At 47.4% G+C, this 12,162-nt stretch overlaps 1 long non-coding RNA gene across 1 annotated transcript; it reads left to right on the forward strand.

The window, feature by feature from the left end:
* The first annotated feature begins 5,072 nt into the window (after positions 1-5,072).
* On the forward strand, positions 5,073-12,162 carry LOC135230591 (uncharacterized). Its single transcript, XR_010321167.1, has 3 exons — positions 5,073-5,444; positions 10,394-10,535; positions 11,417-12,162. It is a non-coding gene; the product is annotated as an uncharacterized LOC135230591 (long non-coding RNA).

Genomic DNA, 12,162 nt, shown 5'->3' on the forward strand with positions numbered 1-12,162 from the left:
GAAAGATGTTTACCTTTGTTTTATTGACTATACAAAGGTGTTGGACTGTGTGGATCAAAATAAATTACAGATAACATTGTGAAGAGTGGGAATTCCAGAACACTTTATTGTGCTCATGAGGAACCTATACTTAGAACAAGAGGCAGTCATTCCAACACAAAAATGGGGCACTACGTGATTTAAAACCAAGAAAGGTGTGCATCAGGGTTATATCCTGTCACCATACTTATTCAACGTGTATGCTGAGCAAATAACCTGAGAAGCTGGGCTGTATGAAGAAGAATGGGGCATTAGGATTAGAGGAAGACTCATTAACAACCTGTGATATGCAGATGACACAACCCTGCTTGCTGAAAGTGAAGAGGACTTGAAGTGCTTTTTGATGAAGATCAAAGACTACAGCCTTCAGTGTGGATTACACCTCAACCTAAAGGAAACAAAAATCCTCACAACTGGACCAATAAGCAACATCATGATAAATGGAGAAAGACTGAAGTTGTAAAGGATTTCATTTTGCTGGGATCCACAATCAACGCCTATGGAAGCAGCAATCAAGAAGTGAAACAACGTATTGCATTGGGTAAATCTGCTGCAAAAGATCTCTTTAAGGTGTAAAAAGCAAAAATGTCACTTTAAGGACTAAGACGGGCCTGACCCAAGCTGTAGTGTTTTCAATTGACTCATATGCATGTGAAAGCTGGACAATGAATAAAGAAGACCAAAAAAGAATTGATGCCTTTGAATTCAGGTGTTGGTGAAGAATATTGACAATGCCATGACAGCCAGAAGAGGGAAAAAATCTGTCTTGGAAGAAGTACAGCCGGAATGCTCCTTAGAAGCAAGAATGACAAGACTTCGTCTTTTATACTTGGACATGTTATCAAGAGGGACCAGTCCTTGGAGAAGGACATCATGCTTGATAAATTACACTTGCTAAAGTAGAGGGTTAGCAAAAAAGCAGAAGGCACTCAACGAGATGGCTGCAACAATAATTTCAAGCATAACAAGGATTGTGAGGATGGTGCAAGACCGGGCAGTATTTCATTCTGTTGTACATAGGGTCACTATGAGTTGGAATCAACTTGACAGCACCTAACAACAACAACACAAAAACTCAGGTTAACATCATATTTAATGGTGAAAGATTGGGTATCTCCCCCCTAAGATCAGGAACAAGACAAGGATGTCTGTTCTTGCTACTTCTATACATTATACTGGGAACTCTAGCCAGAGAAATTGGGCAAGAAAAGGAAATAAAAGGCATTCCGATAGAAAAGGAAGAAGTTAAACTATCTATATTCACAGATGGTATATCTTGCATGTAGAAAATTTTACAAAATCCACTGAAAAAACTATTAGAACTAAAAAATGAGTAAACTTGCAGTATACAAGATCATGTGCAAAAATTAATTGTATTTCAATACATTTGCAAGGAACAATTGAAATGAAGTTAAGAAAACAATTCTATTTACAAGTATTAAAAAATACCTAGTAATAAATTTAACGAAAAAAGTGCGAAGCTTATACGCTGAAAACTACAAAACATTGTTGAAAAACTTAAAAGAAGGTATAAATAAATGGAAAAACTTCCCATGTGCATGGATTAGAAAACTTAATATTATTAAGATGGCAATAACCACCCCCCCCACACACTGATCTACAGTTTCAACACAATCCCTACCAGAATCTTAGCTGCCTTTTTTGTAGAAATAGATAAGCTGAGTCTAAAATTCATATGGACTTCCAAGGGCACCCCAATAACCAAAACAATTTTCAAAAAGAAGAACAAGGTACAAGGACTCACACTTCCCAATTCAAAACTTAATACAAAGAAAGCTACAGTAACCAAAACAGTATGGTACTGGCATAAGGTTAGACATATAAATTACAATGGATTAGAACTGAGAGTCCAGAAATAAAACCATGCATCTATGGTCATGGTGCCAAGACCATTCAATGGGGAAAGAATAGTCTTTTCAACAAATGGTGCTGGGACAACTGGATAGTCACATGCAAAAAAATGAAGTTGGATCCTTACCTCACACCATATACAAAAATTAACTCAAAATGGATTAAAGACCTAAATATAAGAGCTAAAACTTTAAAACTCTTAGAAGAAAACACAGGGGTAAATCTTCATGACCTTGGATTTGGCAAAGGACTCTTGGATATGACACCAAAAGCAGCAACACAAGAAAAAATAGATAACTTGGACTTCATCAAATTAAAAACTTTTGTGCTTCAAAAAACACCATCAAGATAGTGAAAAATCCCACAGAATGGAAAAAAATATTTTCACATCATATGTTTGGACTTGTATCCAAAATACATAAAGAACTATCACAACTCAATTTTTAAAAGACAAATATAATTTAAAAATGGACAAAGGATCTGAGTAAGCATTTCTCCAGTGAAGATATACATATGGCCAATAAGCACATGAAAAGATGCTGGACGTCAGTCATCCGGGAAGTGTGAATCAAAACCACAATGAGATACCACTTCACACCTACTAGAATGGCTCCACAAGTCAGAGAGTAACGAGTGTTGGTGAGGATGTAGAGAGACTGGCATTGTCCTACACTGCTGGTGGGAATGTAAAATGGTACAGCCACTTTGGAAAACAGTCTGGCAGTTCCTCAAATGATTAAGCATAGAGTAACCACATGACGCAATAATTTCACTCCTAGGTATATATCCAAGAGAAATAAAAACATATGTTCACACAAAAACTTGTATATGAATGTTTATAGCATCACTTTTCACAGTGGCCAAAAGGTGGAAACAACCCAAATGTCTATCAGAAGATGAATGGATAAACAAAATGTGTTATATCAATACAATAGAGTATTTTTCAGCCATAAAAAGGAATGAAGTACTGATACATGCCGCAACATGATGAACCTTGAAAACATGATGCTGAGTGAAATGAGCCAGACACAAAAGGACAAACATTGTATGATTCAATTTACATGCAATGTCCAGAATAGGCAAAGCTATAGAGACATAAAATAGACGAGTGGTTGCTTAGGGTTGGGATGGGGTTAGGGGGCTGGGGGGTACACACCTAAGTGGGACGGGGTTTCCTTTTGAGGTGATGAAATATTTTTAAATTGACTGTGGTGATGGTTGCACATATATGTGAATATACCAAAAACCAGTAAACTATACCCTTTTAAATGGATGAATTTTGTGGTATGTGAATTATATCTCAATAGAACTGTTATTTTAAAAAGGAAAAAAGTTTTTCCTTTCTTCCCTGGTCTCCCTCTTTGTGGTCATGGTGTTTTAATTTGCTATTTAGTGTTGCAGTCCCTCGGGTGTGGGGATATTTGTGGGGCAAGTGCTCATGGCACCTGAGGCCCACAGCCCGGCCTATGGAGATGTACCCCACCCTCCCTGCTTCAGCACCCAGGTCTCCACCAGGGGCGGAGGGAGTGGCAATTGCCTGTCTACGGTAGGGGAGCAGACAGCCACGGTCACATCCCCAGAAGCCGGGAGCTGGCAGAAGACAGGACCATATGGGAACTGAGGCTGCAAGCCCTCAGGCCCCTGCACCTGCTCTACTGTCCTATCAAACTTCCCTTACAAGACACAACTTACAGATACAGTTGTTAAAAATTTCAAGACGCCGCCCTGAGAGCATTAAACCCCCAATACAGGCCCCCCTCAGAGCACAGGGCCCTATGTGACTGCACAGGTTGTGCACCATGGAGCTGGCCCTGCCCTCAGCCCAGAACTTTCCTTCTGAAGTTCCTGTTGTTGTTAGGTCTGTCCGTTTGTCGTACTGTGGTGGCTTTCGTGTTGCTGTGATGCTGGAAGTTGTGCTGCTAGTATTTCAAATACCAGCAGGGTCACCCACGGTGGACAGGTTTCAGCAGAGCTGCCAGACTAAGACAGATGAGGAAGAAGGACCTGGCAAGCTACTTCTGAAAATACTGGCCAGTAAAAACCTTGTGAATAGCAGTGGAAGTTCGGAAGCCCTGCCTAATTCTCCCTGCTGATAATTTACCATGGCTTGATTCCTACCTCTCTGAGGTCCTCACTTGCCCAGAATCCAGAACTACTTGTTTGCATGCCAGGGTTGACTCTCTGGGCTGCTTCTGGAAGTTCAGCCACAACCCCAAGGCCCAGCGTCCCTTTCTGTATCTCAGGCTGGACCACTAGATTCCTTGGGGGATGCAATCCTTTCACTGACCTCAAGCATACAGCTTATTTATTCTCTGTGAGTCTGGATACATTCCCTAGTCTCCTGATAGTGTTAGCTAGTTTCATGATCAGGATTGGTTAGGTTCAGCCAAGCTGGCACTGATGGCTGGGTTGGCCTTCCATATTAGCTTCCCAGTGCTGCTGTGAACTACCACAAGGTGGCTGGCTTAAAACAAGAGAACTTTATTCTCTCATTTCACAGTTCTGGAGTCCAGATGTCCAAAATCAGGGTGCCAGCAGGGCCACAGTCCCTAGGAATGCTCCAAGGGAAGAGCTTTGTCTCTTCCAGTTTCTGGTGGTCCCAGGTGTTCCTTGGCTGCCTGTTGTCATCTAGCTGTCTTCCCTTGGTGTCTCTGTGTCCCTTCTCTTTTATAAGGAGACCAGTCATATTGGATTAGGGCCCACTCCACTCCAGTACGACCTCACCTGACCTTAACTAATTACATCTGCAAAGACCATATTTCCAAACACAATCACATCCACAGGTGCCGAAGGTTAGGACTTCCACACATCTTTCTGGGAAACACAATTCAATCCCTAACACCTTCCATCAAACTTCGCCGCAGAGCCCCCTAGCGGAGCCCTACCACAAGCGCTTGCTGAATGCTAGGACCGCGCAGGGCTTGACGCCTATGGCCGGTGCTGGGCGCTCGCTCACTGTCTGGCCGTCCAGTGCCCTGTGCCCACACTCCTCCAGGACTGTCCTTCCTCCCGGCTCCGGACCCTGGCGGTCGCATGCAGAGATGCAGAGGGGACGCCCTCAGCCTCCCGACGGGGGCGGCTTAGCCAGAGACAGTAAGGGGACGGGGATCAGAGCGCCGCTGGGGGTGTGTGTGTGTGTGTGTGTGTGTGTGTGTGTGTGTGTGCCCTCAGCCTCCCGACGGGGGCGGCTTAGCCAGAGACAGTAAGGGGACGGGGATCAGAGCGCCGCTGGGTGTGTGTGTGTGTGTGTGTGTGTGTGTGTGTGTGTGTGTGTGTGTGAGAGAGAGAGAGAGACAGACAGACAGACAGCCCAAACCCAGAGAAGGATCTGCGTAGAGGTGTGTGTGGGCAGAGGGAGGGAGACGGGTGGGGGGGGCGTGGGCAATAAAAACGAAAAGAGAAACTCTTAGAAAGTTACTATTGAAACTACATTACATCATGCTGATTCTTCCTGCTACGCATTCTTTTTTTTCTTTTTTAATTGTTTAATGGAGGGGGGTGCAAAAACCGTGTTTGCTGATCAGCTTCTGGAGGTGAGCTTTGCATTGATTTCTGCAGGAACGGGTTGGGGGGGGTGCCTGGCCGGGCACAGCTGGGTCTTCCTGGTGGGATCTGGGAGGAGCCCGGGTCAGAGAGGAGAGTGGCAGGCTGGGGTCCGCTAGGATCCAGAGGCATCGCGCTCAAGCAGGCCCACGTCCTCTTTTATTCAGCGGGTTTTGCTGAGCACTCGCTCCGTGCGGTGCACCGAGCGGGGCATCGTAGGAAATATGCAGATGAGTGGGGCCGGTTTCCGGTCTCCAGGTGTTTCAGAGAGGATAGGTGTGCGCAAGCCTTCACAATTCAGTTGACCTTGTTGAGTGGTGCACGTACACGTGGGCGCTCCGAGGGCACAGGACACCACGCTGACTGCTCCGAAGAGCTGAGTTGAGGCATTTCAGCAGGTGGAATCGTCTGCCGGAGGGGGCACCTGGGGCAGAAGTGTGAACTAGGCTGCGGCCAGGACAGCTTGGGGTGGGTGCAGGACACAGGCTCAGAGAGTGGTGTGGGCTGTGGCTGGAAGGGTCGATGGGGACAGTGCCTGGCACAGTGGACGTGAATAAGCGCATGAACATGTAAGCTAACAAAGGGAGGGGAGCTTTGGATACTAGGCTGAGGTGCTTAGTCCTGAACTAGTTTCTAGTCAGAGGGGAGGTCGTGGGAGGTTCTTGACAGGCGGCTGGTTGTCATATGAGCTCTGGAATTAATCTTCACAGCTAAGTGTAGGGTAGATTGGGGCCAGGAAGCCAATTAGGAAATCATTAGAAAGGTTTAGGCAGAATGTGATTCAAGTTGTAAGTGGGATGGGGCCAGAAAACAGAGAAGAGAGATGTAGAAATAAAACTTGGCACTGCTTGGTTATGGAGGATTAAAGAGAGGGAGAAATCAACACTTTAAATTTTTAGCTTGGTGACTGGGAGCATGTGGGGACATTAATGAAACCAAGGAGGCCGGATTGAGAAGCTGGTTTGAAGGATCAGGGAGAGCATGAATTCAGTCTTGTCCAAGGTGTCTGTAGGAGGCCTTTGATAGCCAATGAAAAACTCCAAGTCACACCAGCTGATATAAAAATTTGTGTACCATCCTACACAACTGGGAAGTCCAGGAGTAGTGGCTCTAAGCAGAACTGGATCCAGACACTCAAGTGAGAGTGTCAGAAATCCCTGCCTCTCATCTCCCAGCTCTGCTTTCTTCGCATTGCTTTCATTCTCAGGTACCCTCCCTCACCACACACGGTAGCAAGGGTGGTGCCCAGCATATCACCCTGATATATTTAACCTACTTAGCAAACCCAGCTGCTAGTTCTAACAAGAGACTCAGGACTGATAGTTTTGGCTGATCTGAGCCATATACTCATCTCTGGGTGACATGCCATTCTTGGAGCAGACATACCTGAACTAGGTGGACTGAATGGGAGAGGGTGGTTCCCCAGAGGAGAACTGGGGTGCTATCACCAGGAGGAGGAGGAACGTTTGCTGGTCAGAATGCAACCAGGTGCCCAGACATCCAGTGGGGACGGTAAGCAGGGGTTAAAAATGAGAGCCTGTAGCTTAGGAGGCAGGTAAGAACTGCTCTCTGGTAGCCGAAACCCTTGGAGTGAATGAGATTGCAAATGGGGAGAATGGAAGGAGAGATTGAGAGCAAGACCTAGAGACCTAGGGAACAGACATGACCCCCTTGGGAAGAAGGAACCAGAGAATAAGAAGCTTAGAGAAGAAGTGAGAGAGAACAGTATTGCCTCAGAAGAGGGAGGCCATGGTTAATGCACCAAGATGGAGGAGGGTGAGGATGAAGGCAGGCTCTTGGATTTGGAGACTAGCAGGTTGTTGCTGACTTTCAGGAGGGTGGTGGAAGTAGAAGCCAGACGGAAGGAGTGGGGAAGTGAGTGGGAGGTGAAACAGTGAAGACAGTGAATTTGGCTAAGAAGGGAAGGCAAGAGAGAAGGCTGGGACCTGAAGGGATTGTGGGGTCCTGGGAAGACTTTGAAGGATGAAGGAGATGAGCATGTGTTCTGGCTAAGGAAGATGAGCCCTGGGAGAGGAAATGATAAGGCAAGAAAGAAAGGGAACACTTGTTGACTAAGGTCCTGGAGGAGGGGCAAAGGATGGGATTAAAAACACAGGCAGGTGGGCACAAGGGGGGAGGGCTCTTTGCTTTAGAGGACACTGAGCTTCTGTTAAGGGTGATGGGGAAATGTGGAAATTGATAGTGGTGACTGATGGTCACACAACATGATAAACACAACTCATGTCACTGAATTGTACATGTGAAGAATGTTGAAATGACATTTTGTTACGTATATATTCACTACAATGAAAAGAAAAACGAAACACAGGCAGGAGGGAAGGCCTAGATCTGACAAACAGGTACCTGCCTCTTCTGAGATGGGAGCTAAGGAGGAGGAGAGGAAGGATGCAGGACCTGACCTCCTGGGGGGAGAGGAGGAGAGAAGTTGAGGAATTCAGAATCGATGGCCTCCATTTTTCAGTGAAGTAGGGGATTATCTGCAAAGAGCAAGGTGGAGGGCAGGGATGGTTTGAGAACCTGAGGCTAGTGACCTGCACATAAGCCTCAGTGGAGACCAAGTGATGGGGGAGCAATGCAGGTGAGCAAAATGAGGTAGGACCAGTCTGAAAAAAACCCATACTATAGGATTCCAACTACAGGACATTCTGGAAAAGGCAAAACTATAGGACAGTGAAAAAAAAAAAAGAGTAGCTTTGGAGTGGGGAAGAATGAGTAGGGATAAAAAAAATAGCATAGGATATTTTAAGGGCAGTGAAACTACTCTGCATAATACTGTAATGGCGGTCACATGACATGCATTTGTCAAAACCCGTAGGACTGTAGGACACAAAGACAGAACCCTAATGTAGACTGTAGACTTCGTTAATGACAGTGTATCAGTATTCGTTCATCAACTGTAAGCAATGTACCACACTAATGCCAAAAAGACAAAACAAACCCAAACCTATTGCCATGGAGTCCATTCCAACTCATTAGTGACCCTGTTGGACAGGGTGGAACTGCACCACAAGGTTCCCAAGGAACAGCTGGTGGATTCGAACTGCCAACCTTTTGGTTAGCAGCCTGAGCTCTTAACCACTGCGCTACCAGGGTTCCACACTAATTCAAGATGTTAATATTAGGAGACACTGTGTGCAGGGGCAAGGTGTATACAGGAACTCTCTGTACTTTCTGCACTTTTTTTTATAAACCTAAAACCCAAAAAAACCAAACCCACTGCCGACTCATAGCAACCCTATAGTATAGGACAGAGTAGAACTACCCTATAGAGTTTCCAAGGAGCGCCGGGCGGATTTGAACTGCTGACCCGTTGGTTAGCAGCCGTAGCACCTAACCACTTCGCCATCAGGGTTTCCTTATAAATCTAAAACTGCTCTAAAAAATAAAACTACTAACACTCCCCCCCCCCCCAAAAAAAGTGATGTAGCGGAGCACTGAGGACCCAGCTGGGTCATAGCTTAGCTTTATAAAACAAAATGTGGCCCAGTTCAAGACAGTGTCACAGGCCTGTTGGGATATTTTAGCGACGGGGTTGGGAGCTGGTGGGGAGGGGCTGAGGGTCGGGCTAGAAGGGAGGTCCTTCAGGCAGCTGGAATGCGGGGCGGAGCGGGGCGGGGAGGTTAGTGAGCCCGAAAGAGAGATGGGGGTTGGCAGAACAGGGAGAGGCTGAGGGTTAGGCTCGGTGTAGTGGTTGAAGCTCTTCTGAATGAAAAACAACAGAAACACTCTGGCTAGCCTAAGTTAAAAAAAAAAAAAAAGGGCGGGGGGGTTGCTTCAGGGTCCTTCCCGGTCCTTCTTCCTCCGCGCTGCCCTGGCTGTGACTCAGCCCGCTCCAGCTGTCTCCCCACCACCTCGTGAATTCTCTGGCAGGAGCATCTGCGTGGTCCAGGCGGGTCAGTGGTGACCTAGACCTGGTAACCAGCAGTGGCAGGGGTTCATACCACACGCGGACGGGGCCAACCCAGGGTATTCGGGATATCTCCACGGAGAGCCTCATGGGGAGAAAATCAGCTGCCTCAAGCGGGGTCTGCCACCCTGGAGAGGGGGAGGGCCACGGGAGAAGGGTTTCTGAGCTCCGGCAGCTAGCTAGCTAGAGGGGGCGTCCAGGGGGCGGCCCTGCGGGGCCAGAGGCCAGCACCAGGAGGCGCCAGCGCGGGCGTGGGAACCGCCGCTGCGCCGCTCCCCGCTCCCAGCCCCGCCCTCAGGTGGAGAAGGGTGGGTAGAAGGAGCTCTAACTGGGTCTCCCTCGGGCAGAGACGCCACAGAGCCGCAGGAGCTGCACATCCTTGTCTGTGGACAGTTAAGCAGCTTTGCGCCCAGCCGGGTGAGGGCTGCGGGGTTCTGGGAGGCTTTGCAAACGCCGCCGTCCTCACCTCCTCGGTGTCCACCCGTCCCTCTGGGCAATGGCTGCTGAAGGTCCTACCTACGGGTGGGGACCCGACGACAAACTGACGCTGGCACATGTCTGCTAAGTCTCCCTGCTCGCCCCTCCAATGGCTCTAATGTAATGAAGTCCAAACTCGGGCTCCGGAGCCCAGCCTACTGACTCTGATGGGCCATCCCTTAACGCCCTCAGCTCCAGCCACAGTGGCCTGGCGGGGCTCGGCACACCCGTCTCCCTGCCTCCGCAGGATTTCACCTGCCCCCGAGAGCCCTCCTGTCCTTCTGAGTGCAGCTCTGGGGCGCCTGGCTAACCACCTCCTGGAAGCCTTCCCTGATTGCCCCAGCTCCTCTGAATATTGCTCACTTGGTTCTTATCATACGTTCGGAGTATTTTTGTCCTTTTTATTTAGCTTAGCTGTGTCTCCTCAGACTGTCCAATCCTGAAGGGCAGGACAGGGACAATTATTTCTTGTGTCCCCTCCAAAGCAGCCTGGTTCACTGCACACTTAACTGCTAGGGTTCTATGTATTTCCAGAGGCTGGAACAAGGCCGTGAGGCACAGACTCTGCTCTGGCCACATGTGGTCTGGGCAGTGGGCAGGACACCACGTTTTGGCCTCATCGCTCCATGCAGGCCAGTGCCAGGAACTGGGATGGCTGCCAAGGCCAAATTGATATGTAAGTTTTCTATCAATGACTTCTCGCTCACTTCACAGCACGCACATTTTGTAGCTTCGATTTTCCCAATGCTTTTCACCATGGGCACAGCCTTGGCTGCTCACTAGAATCCCCTGGGGGTCAGTTAGCAATCCTGAGACGGGGACTCACCCCGGGCCAGTTTAATCGGGCCTCTGGGGAGGGGCTCCGCATGGGGATTTGTGAAAGGTCCCTGCAAAAGCCACCAGAGCTGGGCTCGCTGATGGAAGGGGACGCTGGAGTCTGACGTAGTTGGAAGTGAATGGCATTTGGAGCCAGACAGACTGGGTTCAAATGACAACTCCATATGTGTGTGTGATTCCATCTCCAAGATGGGTATAAAACGCCCATTTCACAGAATGTAAAGTGCTTTTTTTTTTTAAAGTGCTTACAGAGTTTCAAATAAGTAAAAAAAATAAATAATAATAAGTAGGAGCCCCCAAAATGATAGTGTTTAAGTCTCTGAGTGTGGAAGCCATCAGTTCTTGTCTGCATGAAACCCTCAGTGTTCTACTTCCAGGGGGCATATGGGGACACGGAGCCCTTTCAAAAGAGTTAACGTAACTTAGACAACATCAACCACAGTCATTTTACAGCGCTGGGAAAAGAAAAGCCTTAATTGTACTTCTGATTATAGGGAGGATTCATAGTCTCCTAACTTGGCCTATTTATTTATTTAATAATTTTTATTGAGCTTTAAGTGAACGTTTACAAATCAAGTCAGTCTGTCACGTATAAGCTGATATACACCTTACTCCATACTCCCATTTACTCTCCCCCTAATGAGTCAGCCCTTCCGGTCTCTCCTTTCGTAACAATTTTGCCAGTTTCTAACCCTCTCTACCCTCCCATCTCCCCTCCAGACAGGAGATGCCAACACAGTCTCAAGTGTCCACCTGATACAAGTAGCTCACTCTTCATCAACATCTCTCTCCAACCCATTGTCCAGTCCCTTCCATGTCTGATGAGTTGTCTTCGGGAATGGTTCCTGTCCTGGGCCAACAGAAGGTTTGGGGACCATGACCGCCGGGATTCTTCTAGTCTCAGTCAGACCATTAAGTATGGTCTTTTTATGAGAATTTGGGGTCTGCATCCCACTGATCTCCTGCTCCCTCAGGGGTTCTCTGTTGTGCTCCCTGTCAGGGCAGTCATCAGTTGTGGCCAGACACCATCTAGTTCTTCTGGTCTCAGGATGATATAAGTCTCTGGTTCATGTGGCCCTTTCTGTCTCTTGGGCTCATAGTTGTCGTGTGACCTTGGTGTTCTTCATTCTCCTTTGATCCAGGTGGGTTGAGACCAATTGATGCATCTTAGATGGCCGCTTGTTAGCATTTAAGACCCCAGATGGCACATTTCAAAGTAGGATGCAGAATGTTTTCATAATAGTATTATTTTGCCAATTGACTTAGAAGTCCTCTTAAGCCATAGTCCCCAAACCCCCGCCCTTGCTCCGCTGACCTTTGAAGCATTCAGTTTATCCCGGAAACTTCTTTGCTTTTGGTCCAGTCCATTTGAGCTGACCTTCTGTGTATTGAGTATTGTCCTTCCCTTCACCTAAAGTAGTTCTTATCTACTAACTAATCAGTAAAAAACCCTCTCCCACCCTCCC

Source organism: Loxodonta africana, chromosome 1 (genome assembly GCF_030014295.1).
Source record: "Loxodonta africana isolate mLoxAfr1 chromosome 1, mLoxAfr1.hap2, whole genome shotgun sequence".
Classification (NCBI taxonomy): Eukaryota; Metazoa; Chordata; class Mammalia; order Proboscidea; family Elephantidae; genus Loxodonta; species Loxodonta africana.